At 41.7% G+C, this 23,622-nt stretch overlaps 2 long non-coding RNA genes across 5 annotated transcripts in view; one reads left to right on the plus strand and one right to left on the minus strand.

The window, feature by feature from the left end:
• Positions 1-14,769, plus strand: part of LOC133625243 (uncharacterized) — a 47,373-nt gene extending 32,604 nt beyond the window's left edge. For all 3 annotated transcript variants that reach the window (XR_009818551.1, XR_009818553.1, XR_009818552.1), the window contains exons 3-4: positions 12,198-12,311; positions 12,424-14,769. This is a non-coding gene — a long non-coding RNA (uncharacterized LOC133625243). The remainder of the gene's footprint in view (positions 1-12,197; positions 12,312-12,423) is intronic.
• Positions 5,292-20,289, minus strand: LOC133625244 (uncharacterized). Of its 2 annotated transcripts, XR_009818558.1 has the most exons (6): positions 20,180-20,289; positions 15,437-15,511; positions 10,726-10,796; positions 7,801-8,027; positions 7,605-7,686; positions 5,292-5,409 (listed from the first exon to the last, which is right to left on the minus strand). It is a non-coding gene; the product is annotated as an uncharacterized LOC133625244 (long non-coding RNA). The 2 variants fall into 2 exon arrangements; XR_009818556.1 differs by having other exon boundaries at positions 7,605-8,027.
• Between the last annotated feature and the right edge of the window lie 3,333 nt (positions 20,290-23,622).

A 23,622-nucleotide genomic window follows, 5' to 3' on the forward strand; every position in this document is an offset into this window, starting at 1 on the left:
AGTTGACAAGTTTCGTCTTTGTCTGAGGAGGATCCAAGACTTGAAAAATTATACTCAATTCTCAGAAAAAATAAAACTACTAGTCATGAGCATGTATAAAAGTAGGGTTAGCAAGGACTTTTAGTGATACTCAAGGACATTGCAATGATTAAGAACTGCACAATTCTGTTCCTGGGGAGATTGTGATGAGAACAAAAGGGCTTCTCTTCCTGGCTCCTTTCTGGTGGAGAGGCATCCAACCTATGCTGAGAAAGTGGAGAGTGTTCTCTACCTTTTCAAAGATTCTACAACAGTGATTCCCATCCTTCAGGAACAACAGATTGTTAGCAGTCCTTAACGTTTTTCAAAAACCACCACACACTCATCTGAGCAACCTTGTCATTAGAAACACTATTTAAAACACTGTCAACTATGGTTTAGCCAAAGAGCTGTTTAAGTTACTATAGCCATAGTCATAGCCCACTGGGTGGTTGTGGATGACAGCCTGGAAACCATTCCAGTTATTTCAAAGGTAAAAGGATGTCTTTTGCTCCATCCCTCCCTCCAGATTTTCCTCTGTTTTATCCAGTTTCCCCTGGGGTGAATTCTAGGGCCTGCTACTGCTTTTAGCTTTCTGATATAGCTGCAACTACAAGCTATAAGTTGACTTATAAATCTGCACAGGTTGAATTTTGGTCACAGTTGGTTCAGGACAAGTGGAATTTTCAAGAGCAGTAAACAACTGGGTTCCAAAAAACCATGGCAGATAAAACTGGTACTTCGCAAGCTTTTGCCACCTTAAAGATAATTTGAGGGTTTTTTTTAAAAAAATAAACCAAAAACCAGTGACTAAAGGGCTCTTATTCTTCTATTATGGGAAATAGAGTCCCCTATTAAAAACTTCTATGTATTCAAGAGACTTTTCTCACATTACCTACTCCTCAGTCAATGCTCTTCCAAACCAAGGAATTCTGATTCATTTACTGTCCCTGCAAAAGGCCGTAATTCTTAGTTAACCTTTTCTATATAATAAATAGTTCTCATCAATGCTCAAAATTGACCGGCATAACAATGCCCCTTCTCTCTTTCAAATACCATTTTGTCACTTTTTGCTAGCATCAACTCCATCCAGAATGATTTGAGGAAATTAGCAGAAGCTGCTAAAAATCTATGTAAACACTAGTAAAATGGCTTGAGAGACCTGGCTTCTCACAAGAGCAAGATACTATTTACCAATTTAATGGTAATATTGCACCTCTGTGACAGGCAAGAACTCCAGAAACAGCTTGTCAGGGCTGTGAAACCCTGCAACAGAGAGAGGAAGAAGTCTCTTCAACTTGCAGCCCCTGGCGTGGTTTGAAAGAACAGAAACAAGTCCCTGCCTTCCTGAGTGGCAGGACTGGTCACAGCCTGCTGAGCTCACATCTTAGGGGGTGATGGCTGCTGTAATCCAACAGCCACTGTCTCTCTCTGCTGATAGATATGGCTGAACAGTGGGGTCAACAGTATCTGGCCTCTGTGACAGCCATGGCTCCTGGATCACCACAGGTCCTGCTGTGAGATCCTTCTCTGACTCTCTAGGGTCAACATTAGGTCTGACTCCAGCTGAGTATTTTTCTTTTATCATCTGCAACATTTATCACTGCGCTTTTTCAGACCATTTAGGAACAGGTGGGCCAGCAAAGGTGCCAGTACAAATCTTTGTGAAATGGCATTGTTAAAATTGCCCATTAGTTGCTATACTGTTGCTTATCTTGTAACCCTTTACTAATCCACAAAGAATTTGAAGTAACTCAGTACTTCATTTTGTTAACAGTCTTTAGTTATGGAGCTTTTAAAAAACTTTGGGGTCACCCTTTCCAGTGTATCTGTTGACTCCTTCAAATAACTAGCAAAGCTCTAACACAAAACTACCTTGTACAAAAGCCAAGACGATGGTTGCCTATTACACCTATCCAAATTGTTCTTATTACATGCTTTATCACATTCACCAGCATTTTGTTTGTCATGGTAGTCAGACTTACTCGTCCATTAGTCCACAATCATCCCGAGAGCCCCTTTTAAAACTAGTGTCACATTTGTTACATTCCATTCCTCTGTTATCAAGGCTAATTTAAATGATAGATTATATAACACAGTTCATGTCTCAACAATTTGATTTCTGAATTTCCCCTAGGACTACTGGATGGAAAACGTGCTAGCTGGCGGTCTGTTGATGTCTATTTAATCTATATGTTCAAAAGAAAAAAAGGTTGATATTTCATATCTGAAATACCTTCTCAAAGAACAACTTTTATGTGGGGATGCCTCTAATCTCCCTGCAATAAATCTTGCCAGTGCAGAGCTCATTTATTTCTTTCTGTGATGGCATTGTCTTAAAATATTATCTTTATCAACATTTATCTATTGAACTTACCTTCCTATTAGCAAATTTTACATTAAAAAAAAAGTTTCTTTGATTGTAGGATTTTAGCCTGTCGCATTACAAACTTTTTGTTCTGCCTCAAAATAAGTCTACATTTAACTTGCCAGAATTGTGCTCTTTTCTGCCTTGTTTGCTTGGATCTAACTTTTTGAAAAACCTCTGTTTATTTCTAGTAACTTCCTTTACTATTCCCTTGGGCTGGACAACTCTTAATCAACTAGAATAGGGTTAGAATCAGAAAGCAAGTCCCTGTCTCTTTTAATGTTTACTTAAGCTGTATCTTCATTCATAGGAAATTCTTCTTTTTAAAGAATACCGGACTTTTTCATTATTATTTTAATATTTTTGCTTTCCTCTGAGCATGAGAAACTTGAGAATTATATGAGATATCGCTACCAAATGTCTCTTCCATGGTCATTTCTTGTGTACTAATCTAGACTAAATCAAGGGCTGTCCCCCCTCTTCTGGATTCTCTAGCTGATTTTCTAGTATTGCAAAAAATAGTTCTTGATGATACCTAAAAATACAGCCTGTGCATGATGGCCTAATGTGGCCTAATGTTTATCCAGTCTATATATAGATAACCGAGAACTCTTGTTATGATCAAGCTTTCGGGTTGTATAGCCTCTCCAGTCTCCTGCAGTATTTTACACACATTGTCTCCATCCCATCAACTAGCCCAAAGCTCTTACTAGACTTCTCCTTTTCAGACACAGACCATTTGTAATTATTTTTTGTGGTTTATTCTGATAAAATTAACTTCTTTGAGTATATTTTCTTTGGTATGAACCAAATGACACTGTAGTGTCATTTGTCTGCATAGTCCAATCTATTATTTCTGTATCAGCTAGGCATTAAACGTTTCATCATCTCTGCATAATCTATACACTGACACTTCTGTGTCCCCTTGAAAGAAAGAGAAGGAAATACATGCACACCCACTTCCAGGGAGAGATGACATACCTGGGGAATTCCTGATGCTTACAACTCTTCTGAAGAATCATTACTTTCAAGACACAATGGAAACAGAGCACTACAAGATAACAACGTGCCAAGACAACAAATCAAAACTATTTTAAGTTCCTTCTCAACAGAGATGAGATGAGATGGTATTTGAAAAAAGACTGACCAACTGTACGGCTGGAATAACTGCTTCTGGTTATTCAAGATTTCTGTACCAAGAGATGCTGTGTCAGGGAGTGCACTAAGGAGCAGAAGGATGCTACAGAAGTATAGGAAGTCCTTTAACCTTTGGCAAACACTGCATGATTTTGTAACATTTGTATTTACTTCCTTCTATGAGAAGTGAGAGGGTGAGCTGTGGAGAAAAGAGGGATGCCTTCACGACACAATGCCAGTAGCTATTGACTTAGGTTTGACAGTTGAGAAGGCCTCTGGGGCTAGCTTTTTATCTGTTGGCTGCAACTCACTTATTTCCCTTTTGTGAGGCCTCTAGTTTGAGTACCTTCTCTCTGCATTAAATATGATGTGACATTAGGCAGAGAAGAATCCAACTGCTACACTGCAGTATCTAGTGGGTATTCATTATTATTTATTTGTATTGAAATAAATCCTGGGAGGTCTCAGCCTGGACCACTTCTTATTATGCTGGGCCATGAATAAACATACACCAAAAGGTAGATGTGCTTAAATTCTACTTAAAGAGACAACAGACAAATTATGACAGAGTACAAACGCAATGACACACACAGTACTACTGTGATGAGTGTTGGAATTATTATACTTCCAACATAAATGTTGTCTAGTTGGATTGTTTTAAGTTTCACAGTACACAAAACTTCTGAAAAGATATTGAAAGGAAAACAGGGAACAGTTCTGTTTATGAAGAGGTCAGCCAAGGCCATGAGAGGCAGCTGAGGAGAAAACTTCCAGTGGTCTGAAAATTTAACGTCTGAGTGATGGAAACTGGCATCATATGTTGATCAAAACCAGAGTTAACCTCTTCATACTGAAGGAGAGGTATCAGGTAAAAGTAGCCTTGATGGGCCTTGAAAATAAAGACATATAGCTTATCTTTATTGCTTTAAACTGAAGGAGGAAATTGAAAATATCAAAGAAGTAAGTTTGGAAAGTGATACATACAGCGGAGTAGTACTTTTACTAGATAACAAGCATGGCAAGAATGTATTTGTCAAGATAAAAGAAAAAGATTTTCTAATAAACCCACGATCCATGGAAAACCTGGATGCAAAATATAATCTGACAGAGAAGAACGACCATCCTTAAAGGGTTGGAAAAAGATCCCCAAAACTCTGTTTTGGCCTAGATTTGGTAACTTAAAACAAACAGCGTAACGGTGTCACTCACATATGATGCAGAGATGTTTTCTGAGGGCCTCAACTTAAATAAGAGAAAAAACTACTAACAAAAGACTAATAGCTGCAACTGGAAATGTAGAACTGAGAGCACTACTGAAGAAAATTTTCATGCACTAGATCTGCTTAGGAGGGGAAAAGAAGATGGAAGGAGGTATATGAAACACATAAAATACTGGTTTTCCTATAAATACTGTGAAATGAGAAAATTCTTTTATGTCACAGTACGTATTAACTGACAGCTGTCTATGCTATCACAGCTTGGCTTTCAAGGGTTGAAGAAAAACAATATTTGTGACATTATACTATGATGGGTGCTTCATTCAACAAACAAAAATATGCTACATCCAGCTCAGAGACAGGACAGTCACGATACAAGCAAAGTACAAACAGCAGCAAAGAAAAAAACACCTCACAACTTAAACTTACAACAACGAACATACTGGATGTTCAGGCACATTCCTTTGGTCTTCCTGCTTAGTGCACAGAATCAGGGCTATCACCTCAGTTTTCCACTAAAGGAAACTTACTCTCAGTTGCTGTAGTTTGGTATTCCAGCTCTTGAAGTATTCCCAAGCCCATGCAGTATGTAGCTGTGTAGCAGATGCCCACTTCCTACATTCCACAACATCAGCTCCATCTCTTGGTATCTGCTTTCTTGCTCTTCTCCTAGTTTGAGACATTTACAGCACCATGGCATGGGTTAAACCAAAGAAAGAATCAGATCAGGTGCTCAACAGTGGGGGTCAGCAGCAGTGAGCAGTGGAGAGCTGGTTACAGCAGGAGGCAATTCAGAGTTCCTTTTCTTCCAAATGATATTTGGAGCAGCACTACTGCTGTGCCCCGACGTTATCTCCCTCAAAGTACTGGGAAGTTGCCATAACAGGAAGGAGAAGCATTCAAACCTAGGTGATCTGCCTATCAGTGTTGATGACTGAAAAAATTGTTTACGTATGAAATATCCAGGGGATTCCAGTCTCTAGCATGTAACTTTCCTCCCTTTTCTCCCCTGAAACTAGATCTATTCTGAAGCGGCTCTTTTAATATGGTTTGCACCAAGGTGGGCACAGCTAGGGTGAAGGGTTTGGGTTTTTTTTGCAATCACATTATCTCCCTTTACTTTCTTTTACCCAATTTAGTACAAGTAAGAATAAATATGGCAAACAGGATCAAAAGGTAAAAACATTAAACTTTTAGGTTTAAACATTTTAAAGACAAAATACTGATCAAGTTTTTTAATGCAAAATGAAATATCCCATGTTCTCAAATTTTTATTTCACTTCATATTGAAAAATCTCAGTTTCATTTTATACAGCAAAATCTCAAAAGAATCACTGTTCCGTGTTTAAAGTAGAACTTTGAAAATTCCCATCTTCTAATGAATATAATGAAATTGTGGTTTGAGCTCCGTTGAAGGTGATGCATTTAAAAATCATTAAGTTTTGTGTTAGAACAAGAAATTATGGCTTCTGCTTAGCTCTAATTGTAGTTTAGCATACACATCCCACTGCCTTCTGTTCTTAGTTTTAACTATCGCCTTAAAACCCCAATTTATACAGGTAATTCACAACTAGTGACTGAGTATTTTTCAAAGCCCACAGACTCTTCTCAACAGAAAAAAAAATAGAGAAAACCACTTGCTGAAAATTTTAAACTTAAATCTATTACATGTTCAAGTACAATGAGAAATGCCAGTAGCTATGCATTTAATTCTACTTTCAGGCATATTTTTGCCACTCATTTGGGGATTTCTTGTTTTGTTGGTTTTTTTTAAATTAGACTCTAATCTGGTTTCAAACTGAGTTTATGAGTTCTTCTTTGGTCCTGTTCTTTCTTCAAATTACTTTCATTTCATGCTGCTCTTGTGCCAAGCGAAAAAAAACCATAATTCTGTTCTCCTTAATCTTTACTCACCAATTATTATCTGTGTCTTTGCTCCATGGGAAAGAATCTCTAATTGTCCTTACATTTAACTTATAGACTTTACAGCCTCTTAATAATTATTCCCAAATTCAGTAACATTTCCAGTTCTTCAATTTTTCAGATACTAAGACTGCATTGAAAACATCCTTGTATTTGAATACCAGAAAGGAAATACGTCATCATAAAAAAGGGCATAGAGTTTATAATACTCCTTTTGTTATACACAGAAAACACTTACATGTAGTTTCTGCTCATTTGTATATAAAAATAGGAGCCATAGCAATGACTGTACCCATAGCTACAGGAAAAGAACTTCCTCTTTAATCCAAGCACATATATTTATAGTTATTTTGGGTGAATCCACTGACATATGATATGGCTATTATTACTGATTAAGCACAGAGTACTTAGGTACAAATAAAATATGTAGTTCCTGCCTAAGACTATAGCTAATCGGTATGCATGATCAAATTCATTCATAATGCCAGCTCAGTTAAGTTTAATTTAACCAAGTTACACTGACAAAAGCATAAGTGTATATTTATTATCATTTTAATGTTCAACTCAGCGAGACAACTCTGTTAGTAAATCCATCTGCAGTATCTACACAAATGTTGGTGGTATAAACAGTTTCTATAGATCTATACATTTCAGAAAGTTTGAGTGAAAATATAGAGCAAGTCAGAGACACACTATTCTGAACAAAGAAAAGAAATTAAAAGTTCCTACCTAATAGCAGTACAGAAGGGCTACAGGTTCACATGGTGAATTACCCAAGAATAATGAAATCCTTATGGATATATTGTGTATATTTTATAAAAAGAACTAAAGTCAATTGTGTCAATAAGTCAAACCTCTTGAATCACCTTTTTATCATTATTAGTTTGTCAATATCAGTAAAGACTAACTACTGAAAAATTCAATCATTTCAATGTACTTACAGCTGAATTTTCTCATCATGTGACCAACTATCCACAAAGCCTCAGTGCCATTAAGAAGTTTTGAGGAATATATTATTTGGTACTGCCAAAAAAACATAATTAAAAGAACGCATGTAAATGATACTAAGTTGCTAATTAGAAATGTGTTATGATTATTTCATGTCTAAAGTACATTTGGGAGAAAAGCAGGACTTACATTATCCCAAAAGGCAGGTTCCAGCACAATCAATGACACACTGACAGAATTCACAGTAAGGAGTCACAGTAGGGTCCTGATCTTGCAACTGAACTTTCACAAAATGAACCCTGTACTATTGCAGAATCTCCTTAATTTCAATAGAGCCCTACCCACACATAATCAATTACAGAGTCCGCCTACGTGGGAGTAGCAACAGCGAGAACAGGACCCGTTCTTCCACACACCTGCAAAAATATCAGGATTTAAAAAAATCAAATTAGTAACACAAAGCAAAATCTACTGATAGCCTCTTTTATATCAGCATTTAGAACCTAATAAAAGGGTTCCATACATCTTTAAGTTGTATATTATTTAGACAATTTTTTAGTTCCTTCTTTAAAGAACGTTGGCTTAAAATTGCATCTGGATTTTACAGGCAGTGACAGCTCATTATGGGAGCTTTATTGATATGTACTTGAAATATGGTCTTCAAATTATTATTTTCTAAAAAAAAAAAATATCCTTCTTTCTTGGTCTATGACACAAGTTGCTTTTTAGTCCTCAGCCTTCTAAAAAAGTGTCCCACAATACTCATTTCGGGAAGATGGCATAGCCTTGTGAATTCACTGAGATCTTCATGATCATGGAAGTATCTGACCATGTGTAACAGCACGTAAGACCAAGGTCTTTGAAAACACATGACAAAAAAGTAGTTTAGCATTAGTCATTTTTAGGCTAAAAAGGGTCAGCTTTTTTAAACCAAAAAAATCCTCAGGAAAATCAACTCTAATTATTTGCTAAGTTTAAGCTCTTAGTGAACACCGTTTAAAACACAAGAAGCACACATCATAATGTTACAGAAGAATATGCCATCACTTTGCTGTTCCTTACTGTTCTTACTAAGAACACATCTATATTTATCTTTTTAAGGAAAATATTGTAGGTTACAATGGTTTTATTTGTTATGAAGCATTTAAAAACAAGTTAGCCATAGGTTCCAGAAAATAATATTTAACACTATGCAAGAGTACTGGCAGTAAAGTTTGTAAGAGCAACCACTAAATCCTTCCAACATGCAGAAGACATTTCTTCATTCCTTTAATACAGATGGCATTAGGGAAACAACCATATTTTTCTTAAAAAAAAAAAAAAAGCTGAGACCAAATGAAAGGATTTGAAAATCTCAACAGAAGAACCAGAAATTCCATATAAAAGGAAGACAGTATTTTCTTTTTTTAATGACCAGTTGTTCTTTTACTGGCTTTGATTTCATGAAACAAGAGAATAAGCAGAAAAAAATGAAAATAAGCAGAAAATGGAGAAGAGTATCACAGCTTTGCTTTTCTTGCTGCCACGTTGATGTTTTTCAACTGGGCAGGAGGACAAACAAAAAAATTTTAAAAAACCCACGTCTCAGACTTCCTGACAAATTTCAAGACAGTTGTCTTAAAATATTGAATTGGAAGTGTTTCTTCTTGTGTTACTACTTTTAAATTTTCTGTTTCATATGCATGACTTGGGCTTCTGTTATACTGAGAAATTGAACTGTTTCTAAAGAACAGTGCTATAGTGCAAAGTTCTGTTTAAAAAGCATTACAAGATATCTTGACTCCTGTCTAACATTACACAGAAAAATTTTAAAATAGCAGACATCTGCCAAGTTAGCACTGCCTACCTGAGATTGCAAAGTGAGTGAACCAGTACCTCTGGCAAATGTAAATCTGCCCATTTCTCACTGACTGAGAAGAATGGACAGACTACACCTTTCAGGACAATCATGGTGCCCATAATCATGCAGCTATAGATTTAGCATTTCCCATGCTGCAATGCAATGTGGTAACTCAATGCAGCCAGATCCTAACATTGTTTTCTGCCCCTGTGCCTAGCTCCACAACTTTCTTCACAAAGGAAGTTAATTGGAATACAATGCTTGCTTCCTGTACTGCTCCAAGACTGTAGGTTGTAGGATGGGTCAGGGACACATAGTTGCTGTCTAAATTACAGTCAGTTTCTGGGGAGAGCTGGAAACAGTTTTACAAACAGTCAAAGGAATTAAATATTGAAGCTGTCTCAACAGTTCCCTTCTCTGACGAGGACACGAAAAACATGCATCTAATCCAGGTATAGAAACTACCATAAAATGGAATGATTCACAAGTGGTTTGGGAGACTAGAAGGCCCTGGGAAAAGCAAGGTTTTTTTCATAAATAGCAGAAGTAATGAAGTCTAGTTACCTATCAGCATACTTGTACGTGCCACCAGCACACCTGGGCAGTAATCCCAGGCTGACACTACCCTGGCTGGTTTCCCATTCCTTTCTAAATAGATTTCCCTAAATTCCTGAAAAAAGCACCAGCTTTTGACTTCCAGGAGAAAATGAGGCAGCTCACATTGTAGCTGGGTCTGAGCTACACATGTGTTGACTGACAGACCAAGCAAGCATGCTGACTGACAAGTCAACAGGTTGAACAAAACTGAAAATTTCTGAGTCCATGCTACAGCTTTTTCTACCTCAGGGGCACAAATTTGAGTCTTTTATCTACTCCGAGCCTCTAAGTTTCACTCAAATTGTAGAAACTTGACTTCGTGGCCTCTATATCAAGTGCAGCCAAAATTAAGCGGTGGATTCAAAAGTTATTAGGAGACAATACGAATCTGTATTATTCTGTTCTGTTCAGAAACTGGACATGAAAACACTGTAATCACTCTGAAAATAACTAATGAATTTTATGTTGCTTGTTGTTTCCATTCAGGAGCTGCACCATAACTTAAAACAGAACACATATTTTTATATGGCAATAGCATAAATCAATCCAGAGAATGTAGAGACTATTTCAGTAAAACTGGCTTTGCTTTTCCTCTGTGAACAAGGCCCTAAATATATGTTGCTCAATAAAGGTGAATATTTATGAGAAATAATATTCTATATATTATTTTAACTTACCAAGACTGTAGTTGGTAGCCCTTCATGGAGATCTCTGCTTGTCTTCCAATTCCATGCTGTCTCTCCTAAAGCTTAAGAGAAGTCCAGTGATACATAGCTCAGTAAAATAACAGTGACATTAAGTGTAATTAACATACTCTTGGACTTTTCTTGTGTGAGGTTTGTGGTTTGTCTTAGGGGATTTTTAGAATAAGCATGGTGATTTTTAAAGAACTGCCTTAAAATCCTGATATCTCAATTTAGGGAATAATTTTTAATAATATGCAAGTCCCAGTTCCCGTTTTTATGAATGGCATCACAGTGCTCTGCTTACTCCTTTTATTGATCTACCACTAAATTTTGACTTGTCTGTTTCTCACAAAAAAGGCATAGTTGAAATCAGAGGGTTTTATTTGTTATTGGGTTCCAGGAATTGACAAATAAAAGGAAAAAAAACCTGAGAAGTATAATGACCTCTCCAAAACTCCAGTAAAAAGAAGAGAGACAAAGGACAGTCAGTGTGGAAAAGTTAATAGAAAACCAGACATTAGAGGAAAGGTTAGCAGGAAACAATAGGAGTAAGAAGAGTCAAGGAAGTGAATTAAACAAAAGAATGATGGTATAGAAGAAATAAAAGTATCTTATTAGCGGAGCAATAAGAATGGGCTTTTTAAAACTCTGATATCAGCTTATCTTTTCTTCTACTGAAGTAAAAGAATTGTATCAATTCTAAAAATGCTTTAGGAAAACCTTTCAGCTACTTAAGTTGAACCATTACTTTAAGCATATAGAGTATCTAAACTCTGCTCAGATGAACAACTAAAGAATTGCTTAATAATCACCTTGTAATCTTTCACTATAGCTGTAGTACTGAGCATGCACTCAAACCTGAGCCCCAACTCCTTACCCTGCTAACATGCAGACTCATACTTTGGTGCTAGTCTGGATCCAGCACATTGGTTATCAAGACAGGCAAAGTCAAGTACAAGACATAATGGACTAATGTGGATTCAAACTGTTCTCTCAAAAGCCATACTCATGAAAGTAATGTTACTTAAGTATCAGATTAATTGCCTGATGAAGCACATTGTAAATAGTTAAGTGATCTTCAAGCGTCACTTTCTCCAAGCCCAGGATCGGTGTGTGCCCACATGTAGAAAAGCAGGAAAAGGAGGCAGGAGGTCTCCATGGATGAACAAAGATCTGCTGGGATAACTTAGGCAAAAAGCAGTCATCTATGAGAGGTGGAAACAGGGCCTGGTTTCTTGGGAAGAGTAGAGCAACTTTGCCAGAGCTTGCAGAGGTGCAATCAGGAAGGCTAAAGACGTTTAAGAATTAAACCTGGTCAGGAAAGTTTTTCAGGCGGTTTTTCAAGTACACCAGCAGCAAAAAGAAGATTAGGTGGGATGTGGGCCTGCTGCTGAACACAGAGGGTGCATTGGTGACAGAGGATGCAGAGAAGGCTGAAGTACTGAATGCCTTCTTTGCTTCAGTCTTTACAGCCAAGGACGGCCCTCAGAAAGCCCAGTCCAGCAAGGATAACAGGATGGCCAGGACAGCAGAGGACTTGCTCTGGGTGGATGAGGAAGAGGTCAAAGACTTGTTGGGTAAGCTTAACACTCATAAGTCAATGGGACACGATGGGATTCATCCAAAAGTGCTGAGGGAACTGGCTGATGTGGTTGCTAAGCTGCTCTCTATCATTTTTGAACGTTGAAGGTGCACAGGCGAGGTGCCTGAGGACTGGAGAAAGGCCAATGTCACGCCAGTCTTCAAAAAGGGCAGGAAGGATGACCCAGAAAACTACAGGCCAGTCAGCCTCACCTCCATCCCTGGAAAGGTGATGGAACAACTCATCCTGAATATCATCACTAAATATATGAAGGAAAAGATGGTTATCAGGAAGAGTCAACATGGATTCACCAAGGGGAAATCCTGTTTGACCAACCTGATAGCCTTCTATGAGTGCATAACCGGCTGGCTAGATGAGGGGAGAGCAGTGGATGTCATCTACCTTGACTTCAGCAAGGCTTCTGACACTGTCTCCCATAACATCCTCATCAGAAAGCTCAAACAGTGTGGATTGGATGAGTAGACAGTGAGGTGGTTCGAGAGCTGGCTGAATGACAGAGCCCAGAGGGTGGTGATCAATGGCACAGAATTGAATTGGAGGCCTGTGGCCAGTGGAGTTCCACAGGGATGGGTTCTGGGGCCAGTCTTGTTCAACATCTTCATCAATAACCTGGATGAGGGGACAGAGTGTACCCTCAGCAAGTTGGCTGATGACACCAAACTGGGAGGACTGGCTGATTCCCCAGAAGGCTGTGCTGCCATTCAGCGGCATCTTGACCAGTTTGAGAATTGGGCAGAGAGGAAACTCATGAGGTTCAACAAGGACAAGTGCAGAGTCCTGCCTGTGAGGAGGAACAACCCCATGCACCAGTACAGGCTGGGGATTGACCTGCTGGAGAGCAGCTCTGCGGAGAGGCACCTGGGAGTCCTGGTTGATAACAAACTAACCATGAGCCAGCAATGTGCCCTCGTGGCCAAGAAGGCCAATGGCATCCTGGGATGTATCAAGAAGAGTGTGGCCAGGAGGCCGAGGGAGGTTCTTCTGTCCCTCTACTTTGCCCTGGAGCCGTCTCATCTGGAGTCCTATGCCCAGTTCTGGGCTCCTCAGCTCAAGAGGGACAGAGAACTTCTGGAGTCCAGTGTAGGGCCACCAAGATGATCAGGGCACTGGAACATCTTTCATACAAGGAAAGGCTGCAGGATCTGGGGCTGTTTAGTCTAGAGAAGAGGAGACTGAGGGAGGATCTCATTATTATTTACAAATCTCTAAATGGTGGATGTCAGGAGGTTTGGAGCATCCCTTTTTTTCTACTGTATCTAGTAACAGGACGAGGGGTAATGCAATGAAGCTGGAACACAAAAAGTTTTAAATAAAAACAAGAAAAAACTATTTTGCTGTTCAGGTGAGGGAGCCCTGGCACAGGCTGCCAATGGAGGATGTGGAGTCTCCTTCTCTAGAGGTCTTCAAAACCTACCTGGACGTGTTCCTATGTGACCTGATCTAGGTGGACCTGCTTTGGCAGGCGGGTTGGACTAGATGATCTGTTAGGGTCCCTTCCAACCCCTACCAGTCTATGATTCTATAAATTGCTTAAAGTTAATTCAAGAATCATGTCTTAAAAAGAAAACTAAAGAAAAAGTGGCCGCCAAACTAAAATGAAACTGATTGTTGAACCTATATCAAAAATAAACTACCTCTGAGTCATATCTCAATACATTCTGCTTGAAAACTACTGCCTCTTTCTTGCATAAGTATTACATCTTATTTCTAATATAAAAAATAGCAAATAATCTTGGCAAAGGTTAAATTAGTTCAGTGGTTGATAACACTATTAAAGTAGTTCTTAAAGTAATTCTCAGGGTGTATATCAGTTATTGGCATAAAGGGTGCACCATGTCTCCAGTCTATTTAAACAGACTTGCACTTCCAAACCCAATTTGGTAAATAGCTGGGAAAGGGTTACAATCCCATATTACAATCTCTATGGTAGCAACCATAGAGATAGGAGAACATGAGGAAATCATAAGCCAGTAGTAGGGTTCTATGCCTTTTACTCCTTACTCAACAATACAGTTACTAACAGAAAACAGAAACTGAACCACTTCTTGGGATACCAAAAAAGAGGTCTGAGGCATCTCTCCAAATCCTGTGAACTTCAGACTACTGTGATCTGTCTCCTGAACTATGGATTACTCCGTGCAACATTAATTTAAGCTGTGAGCTATCTAAATGACTGGACAGCCAATATCAACACTCAACAACTATATTCTTAGACACATAAGAGGGTTCTCAGCTACCAATATTCTACCCTTTATCTGTAGCTATTTAAAAGGAAAATCCCTGTGTTTAAGATGTATGCTTAATATATTGATACATACAAGAATCATTACTTACTGAAGGCAGGGAGATAGAGTAAGATTAAAGACCTGATTAAGGCAGTAAGTTAGAGACAGAATTAATTCCTCTATAGATTCAGTCACCTTTTCATTAAATGGTTAAATAAAATAATGTTTTGTTCTTCTCAGGAGATTTATGAGCATTACTAAAACTTTATAAATGTTTTGAAGCTCAGATTTCAAAATTTCCCAGAAATTGGGAAACTAGAGAGAGAAGTAAATGACCAGCTTGCATCAAGCTGTCTTAAAAGAAATAAATTGAACAGTATAAAAGCAAACAAATTAGTACTAGCTAAAGCATTTCCAGACCTTTCACTCCTGCTTTCATTTCAGTAGCATTTCATTTAAATGCAGGCATATGCACCTGCAGAGTTTAACATTCAGTCTTTCAAACAACTTCACATAACTAAACTTCACTCCTCTAAGCAGTGCTAATGATAAAGCTACTCATGTGAACAGAGTTAAGCACATGCACAGGACTAAGGTTAAGGCAAGTAATAGAGAAAATAGCTAACAAATTCAGAGTATCACAAACAATTATTTTTGAAAAGTCAAGGACAGCTAAGAAGATAGCAAAGACTGAGAAATTAACAGCTGAAATACTGGGGGAAGGGGGGAAAATTAGGTTATGGTCCCAGTAATTACCCTACAAAAATCTAACTTGAATACCTATTAAATAAAAGAATCAATGTTGGGAAGAAAAAAAATAATAGAGCATCTTCTCAATAAGTTCATAGTTGCAACAATCACAATATTTTCTCACCATTTGATGGGTCCTCTTCAGTTCAAGGTTGAAGCTCATGGCTGCTTTGGAGAAGATCACTTGGCAACTGCTCTGCTGTAATTAATCCATAAATAAAGAAAGGGCTTCAGTTTTCACAGACATCAAGCCAGTACTTTTCACAACCATTAAATCCACAAAAATATTAAAACATTTAGAAGCTACAGTTAGGCTATTTTAGAAAAGCTTTACCACAGAACCTAAGTTTAATAAAAAATCTTTCTTAAATTATCAGGGATATGCACATTATTGTGAGTCAGGCCTGTAGGCATACTACAGTCAATATTCTAAGATCAGAATGAAATACAGTAAATCCAACCATTTACTGCACTGTTAGTCTCTATGCTATGTGGAGCATTATAGAGGCTGAAAAAAAGTGAAAGTTGGCGACTGAAAAATCAGGAGGTAGTCTACATTTTAAAAAAAAAAAAAAGGCCTTTTTTTCCATATGGAAGTTTATAGGAAATCTAATAAAGTAGATGCAGGTTCTAAGCCACCTAGCACATACTTCTTGAAGTCTTTACTGCATATAGAAGCATCCCTAGATCAGGTCTATATTGGCAAATTCAGAACTCTGTTTTCATTGTACAACAGTAAATGCTGTCCACTTCAATCCTTTCTAGATTACAAACTCTGTCATTGCTAGCAGATTGAAATTGCAAAAGCAACGAATTCCAAATCCTATATTTGTCAGGGTAAATCAGAGCTTGAATGGCTACAGAAGGAAGTAGAAAAAACTCATACATGAAAGAGGACATTCAACTACAGTTACTAGGTTATTAAACTAAAACTTTTAACTGATATCAAACTTACAGAAGAAGTATGAAGGGAGGCTTAAATGAATCTATAACAAGGATCTAGAAGGCTGGATGAGTGTTAGGGGCCAGGCAGGGCTCAAAGTAGAAAAACAAATAGAAAAAAAGTTTGCAATTCCCACTGGCTTTTATGTCCTTACTAACACAGGCTACCAAAAAAATTATGTAGATATGTAATTATTCATTTTTACATGTAGGTGTACCTTGGTGCCCTTCAACTGGTCTAGGAACTGGACCAGATGAAGGTAATGGCATAACATGCAAGTACCCAGGCAAGCCAAAGAAACGAACTAAAAAGTTACACTGTAATGATGCAATGCCAGTTTTCATTACAACAAATTCCTCTAATCCTCACAGTTGTAAAATAAATCTTAGAAACACATACCAAGGCAATTTGTAAAGTAATGTGTACCTGAGTCAGAAGACAGCCTCCAGCTTTCTAATCATCCCTGACTAACTATGAGCTTCTGAGCTATTTTGGCAGACAAGTACCTCGTGTTTGGTTTTGCCACCTCTCAGCTGGACTTAGGCAATTCAGTATATCCAAGCACAAAATTTGCTGCTTGCAGGAAGCTCTAAGTACAGGAAGCTGGAGGCATGTCATCTCATGTGGGTTATTATCAGTCCCTCTCTTCCACTCTATACTGATTTTCCCTAGAATTTTAAACTAGAAATTCAGGGTCTCCAGATCCTCCACGGCCTAAATCCAGGATTCCTTAAAGAAATGCTTACTAGGTCTCTAGACTGGGTCCAGTTGTCAACAGGTTCCCTCTTCTGACATAAGAGAACCTGTACAACAAAGAGGGAAAAGACAGCATTTCTAGAGGCAGAACTTTCTCAGGACTGGTCCAAATCTACAGACTGAAGATGCCCAGGAACTAAGGGCCAGAAACTTAACTGCATTTTGCTTGAAGAACAAAACACATTACTTTGACCTTGCTTCCCTAACATAAATACATAACATGTATATGGAAGAAAAGTCAGATAAAATGAACTGAAAACATTCAACTGCACACACTCCTTCCCCTGGCAACAAGAAAACAGAAAATATGACAAATGCTGGTCATGCCACTTTTTACAGTATGAGGAGATTCTTTGACAATATAATGCCACTCTGAGGAGAAGAATCAGTAAGAGGACAGGCACTGCATGAAGGTATCCAGGTTGTTCTATACTGACAACTGTATGAGGACAGCAGTCCGCTGTTGAAACTACATCAGTATTTGCTACCACAACGGATAAGGCTGATTCCACAAGTTGAGCCCATTGAGCACCAAGCTGAGCACCATTCTGAGCCCAAGCTGTTTGCAAGGGGAATTTGATCTAACGAATTGACATGACTTTTGGTGAGGCTTAAAATCCCTTTCTCTCCCTTTTGTCCTCAGTTGTGTTCCGCTTTGACTTTTTGGCTTCACTAGTCACTGTGGAAACAAACTGATGATCCTATCCCAGATGCTACAGCCAGAAAATGCAATACCTACCTCATATTACATGGATTTTTAGAGTACAGCAGTTGCCTTTCTAACTGAATATCAGAACAAGTGTATTTACAATAGTTACTCATTCTGATCCTTAAATTATTGTAATTGTATGCTATTTAACTTGAGATATGAATGGAAGATGTAAATCAAGAGTATTACATTAGGTTTACGTTTCGTGCAGTCCTAAGTAATACTGAGAATAACAATTGTGTAATATCACTATTAGCTCCTCAAGTCTGAAATACAAGACCATAATAATGAAAATAACTACTCAGTGTGCTTATACATAATAATATACATTTCAGTCTGTAGAGGATCAGGGCCTATGTACATTAAGAATGGAATCTGAGAAGTATTAGATATTAGGGGATGTAAAAACTTCGCTTTCATTAAAAATCTTAATGAAACCTTAGAAGTTAAATCTGAAAGGACAACAGTGTGATTAATATAAAAGAATATCATATTCTTATGTTACAGCTGGAAAAATGGGTGAAAAATAATAACTAGAATTATTTTAGGACAAAATCATATATAATGTAATCATATAGAATGTATAATGAAGTGGGATCAGCAAAATCATGATTTTCTAATTTTTTAACTTTTTTTTTAATTGCTATTTCTACTGCAAAGTCCTCTTTTCATAGGCACATAACCATCAGAAAAAAAACCAGAAGACACTTACTATGATTCTTTTCAGTGGAAAGGCACATTTTAAAATTTCACTCATTATAATAAAATAAGAGAAAAAAACCCATAAATACACTGCAAGTCACTTATATTTCCTCTTTTTTTAACAGAAAGGTTTTACAAACTAAAGTTTTTTTTAATCTGGCCAATTTTCACTCAGAACTTGGTTTAAAAAAAAAAATCTGTTTGTTTAGCAATATCAAACTTAAAATCCAAGAAAAATATAATAACATAAATACATAATATTAGCTATGTGATTACTTATATGTTACCGTGCACAATTTTTTTAATTGAAGACCTCCCGAACTACATATTTTCTGAGTAGCAGTAGTTTTCGTAGCCATGATGGTCTAAGATTTTTGAGCCCCAAAAGCTTGCTGCTTTCAACTGTGTCAGTTGGTTAAAAACCAAAAAAAAAAAAAGGAAAAAAAAAGGAAAAAAAAGGAAAAAAAAAGGAAAAAAAAAGATAACATTTCCTCTCTCTTCAAAATTTGTTCTGCTTATATTGTCAGTGCAGCTCTAGAAGGGAGCAGTGGAATCATGAGAAGCATTAGGCCCTCAGCCTGCTAACGTTCGTCTGCAAGTAGTCCAACTGAGTTTAAGAGGACTAGCTCGCAGACGTGAAGATTTTGAAAGTCATTGGGAGTGGAGCTCCCAGACTCTCACTATGTACTTTTGAAAATCTTCCCCAAAGTCATGGGAACAACAGCCTGCAGGTCTGAGGCTTCTGCTTTTGACTGCTTTCCTTTCCCTTTTAAAAGCCTATCAGAGTAAATAAAGAAAAACCCCACTGAAGTACAAAAAAAAAAATCGCGAGGAGCCGCTCGCAGTGATGCGTTCGGTCTGTCTACAAAGGCAGGGGTCCGCACACCCCGAGGAGAGCTCACAGGAAAGAGCCCTTCAGCAGTCAAAAGTCAAGTGCAGACTAGTGGTTCGGGCGGCACTGTAGCCTGCCTTCCCTCCGCGGCTTTCGGCAGCTCGCAACCTCCATCTCGCTTTCGCCATCGGTGAAATGGGGATAGGAGCGCAAACCTTTATCAGGTACTTTATGATCACTCACAACTTGGGGCGGGGAGCCGAGGGGAGCGAGTGTAGGGGGGCATACGTGCGGCGTGAAAATGAAAGTTCACGTTTTCCCTTGAGCCCGGCGAGTAGCCGAGGAGGGAGCGCTCTCGGAGTTGAACCTCGCTCCGTCAAGTTCCTCGGAGAGCTATTTTTTTTCAAATGACCAGCGTACGGCACTCAGGGCCGCGATCTGCCCTGAGATGCGCCCACGCAGCACCGCTCCGCCACAGGCTGTTCGCAGACCCGGGGGGGGGGGAAGGGGGGGGAGGAGGGTGGTTGGCGGGGAACCGCGCGAGGGGGTGGGGGGAAAGGGGGGGTCGCCGGGCCGCTGCCGCGGAGCCGGTGCGGCGGAGCGCGTGAGACGGGGGGAGGGGGAGCGGCGGCTGCCAGGGCGGGATCGGGCCCGCGGGCTGCCTCCGCGCGATGTGGGCAAGCGCCGAGCGCTTCAAACCCTCCGGCTCCGGCGGGGTGCGCGCCTGGGAGGTGGCGGAGCGGCTGCAACCTGAGCGCTGCGGGAGCCGCGGGGGTCCTCGGAGGCGGGAGGGGGGGGGAAAGAGAGGAGGCGCTCTTCATATTTTCCTCAGGTCCTTTGGCGCACATCCCCCTCCCCCCACCGGCTTCCTTTCCCTACCTTCCCAAAAAGCGCTGCCCACCCCCCACCCGCCCGGCGCCTTTACCTTGACAAGTCCGCGGGGCCGGCGGAGGTCTCGCTCTCCCTCTCTCTCTCTCTCCCACACACATCTCTAACGCGCCACCTCTCCCCCAAGGACCGGGCTCCGGGTGACATTTCTCTCTCTCCCTCCCTTTTCCCCCTCCTTCTTCTCCTCCCCCCCCCCCCCCCCCCATTAGTGGCGGTTGGGTTAGTAGCGCGGGAGCGCGCGCTAGCGGGGAGGGCGTGGAGCGCGCGCGGGCTGCGAACGGCGGGGGGGGGGGGAGGGGCGGCATTGACAGCGAGCGCCGTGTCCGTACCGCTGCCTCAGCCCGAGCGGCTCCCCCCGCCAACCCCCCTCCCTTCCCGGCATGCCCCAGGGCAGCGGGGCTGGCTCTAACGAATTTGAATGAAGAGCCCTGCTCTTTCGGCGCCATTTTCGAGTGATGCCCGATTGCATCGCTGCCGCGGGGGAGCCGCGGCTCGCGGGGCCGCCCGGCGCCGCCAAAAGTCACCTCTTTCCCCTCCACGTTGCTCCCCCTCGCCGCCGCTACCACCGCCGTGCTTCGGAGCGGGTGCCGCCGCCGGGACAGGCGGTAAGAGCTGAAAAGATCGGGCGCGGCTGGAGCAGAGGGAACTGGGCGGGCAGGGGAAGCCCGGCTTCGAAAAATGGGGGCAACCTGCACCCCGCTGCCGCCCGCCGCCTGGAAAAGTCTCCTAGGAAGCCCGTCGGGCAGCGGCTGCTGGAGGCGGCGGCAGGTCTCGCCGCTGGCTTCTGGGCGGATCTGTCACTCGCTTCCCTTAGCCTCAGAGGGTGGGAGCGGGCGGCAGTGGCTGCCTCCTCCGGCAGGTAACCCCGCTTCCCCGGGGCGGTGGCGGGTAGCATCTCCTTCGGTCCGGGATCCCAGGAGCAGCTGCCGGCGGCCTGCGCCGGGGAGAGCGGCGCGGAGGCGGGCGGGGGAGAGCGCGAGGCGGGCGGGAGGGAGGCGCGGGACAGCCGGAGCGGAGGGTCGTGCCGCGGCCCCGGTGTGCGCCCCGCTCTCCTGTGACATGACATGACAAGCTATGCTCTGATCTCCCCCCTCCCCACCCCGTACCACCCCTACCCCCCCGCGGACCCCTCCTTCCCGCCTTCTCCCCCGCCTCTCCGCCGTGGAAATTTCGGGGCAGCGCTCGGGACACGGCGGCTCCTGCTTCCCGGCTCTGCAGCAGCAGCCAGGATGACTTCCCCACTTACATGCACATCTCCCGTTCTCGCCCCCCTCCTCTTCCTCCCCCCCCGCCTCCTTCCTTTCTCCCCGTGTTTTCGTAACCCGGATTAATGCCCCTTTGCTCTTTCTCTTCTCCCTTCCACCCCCTCCCCCAAAAAAAAAGAGGAGGACAACCTTTGCTTTTTTTCTCCGATTGTTTCCTTTTCATGTTAGCAGATTAACTTCTCCGTTTAAGCGCTTTCTCCACCTTCCACTTATGCGCTTAATTTCCCGTGTCACGATATTGGAGCCGCCTTTCGCAGAAACCTGGGTGACGGTTATGCTGCCACATGCTATCACATTTATCATCTCTGTCCCTTTGGGTATTAACGAAGGACCAAAATGCTGCTCATCGCATATTGCACAGCATTGCTATTTTTTTTTTCCTCCTCTTAGCGTGTTTCCTTCCTGGACTAGAGGGGGAAAACCTAATCCGAGGCCATTTGAATCGTGCCAGCTATTTGTAGGTGTTTTTCCTCTCCTCCTACACACCCCAAAAACGAGTAAATACCCTCCCCATAGATAGCCCAGCCTAATACTGTGATCAGAGCTGGCCATTCACCTCCTCTTCTCCGCCTACAAAATTCTCTGTCTCTGTCACTCGGGTCGCTATTTGTCATTGGCTTAGCTATTTTTTGGTGGCTGTTTCTATGTCATTTCTCGGTGGCCAGCAGCTCTCAGTCTCTCGTTAGCTGTATAAGCGCGATCGTGCTTATTGTGATAGGCGCCGAAATCGCGCTCGCAGTCTCTCCGCTGCTGAGCGATTCCCCTCCGCCACACACACATCATATGTGACACGGTGCGTTTTCCTCCACGACGCCGTTTAACCCTCTCGGGGCTGGGTTTGGCGTGGGTGCTGGCGTTTCGAAGTTGCTCACAGACACACACAAGATATCTTTTTGTCGCGGCGGTTCCCCCTGAGAGGGAGCGCGGGCGGGGATAACACAGTGCCGCGGGGCAGGAGCTCAGGAGCAGCGCGGTGAGCTCCGCCGCTGTCAGGCCAGCGGGCTTCTCAGCCACAATTTCTAGCGTTACTTTTTATTCCTCTTCCTACTTCCCTCTTCACTTTCGGCCGCTCGACCGTATGGGGGGGGGGTGGGGGGGTGGTTGTTTTTTTGTTGTTGTTGTTATTTTTTCCGGCGACAGGAAGGCGTATGGATATTTTCCCCGGTACCGTGCGACCCGCGGGTGCGCGGGGCTGCGGTCGAGCTGGAGGGCGCGCAGGATGCGCAGCGAAGGCAGCATCGGCCCCCCCCGCCCCGTTAAGGCGCCCGTTCAGCAGAGACTGACCCGGCAGCCTCCCCCCGCTCTCCACCCCGCTTCCCCCAGGGTGCCTGCGAGGACGCGAGGCTGGGAGGTTGGACCGGGTCACAGCCTTACCCCACTCCTCTCCCACCCTCCCTACCCACACTACTTACACCACCACCTTCCCCCCCCCCCCCGCAAACCCCCCCTCTTCCCTCCGAACATCCCTCCTCGGCGTTCAAAGCCAGAACCGGCTGCCCTGCGCCGTCATCACCGAAAATAACGAGTTAACCGAAGAACGTAGGAGGGACATAGAGAAGAGTTGGGGTGCAGAAGTGCTGTACAAAAGATTTCTGTGTACATGGCTGAGAGCATGTAGTCTTAAAGTGAAATGCAAAACTTAAGCATTTCCAGCATGGCAACTGGATTGGGATTCATTTGGTATTTTCTGTGTAACACAGAAATACAATAGTTCAAGGAGGTTTTTCTGCCTTGAATCCTTAGTTTCCATGGATTCTTTTAATCCAGTACACGGATTACACTTTTTTTTCAGTCTTTTTTTTTTTTTCCATGGGGATAACTGCTTCGTTTGTCTCTGCAATTTTTACCTTTATGCCCTGATAGCTAGAAAATTGAGTTTAATCTCTGACATTACAATACTAGTAAGATCTTACTGAATTCTAGCACTTATTTGTCTAGCTTTGCACCATGACTTTGAGAATGTTTTCAGAAACATTTTTAACGGTTGATGTGGGAATGTACACAAAGCTGTTTCATTGTAGTTTTAGATGCCTCAAAATATTAGGATTTGAAGAGATTTACACTATTGAACAGTAGAAGTGCACTCCCAGACACTGACTTTCGCTTTCAAGGAAATAACTGTCCTGATTCGTAGCTAATTTGGGGAAAAATAAATCTATAATTCAGTGTAGTACAGGTGCGTATGCATTTTTTTCCCCTCTGTTGGATGGCGTGT

The sequence above is a fragment of the Colius striatus genome, chromosome 1, assembly GCF_028858725.1.
Source record: "Colius striatus isolate bColStr4 chromosome 1, bColStr4.1.hap1, whole genome shotgun sequence".
NCBI classification, from domain to species: Eukaryota; Metazoa; Chordata; class Aves; order Coliiformes; family Coliidae; genus Colius; species Colius striatus.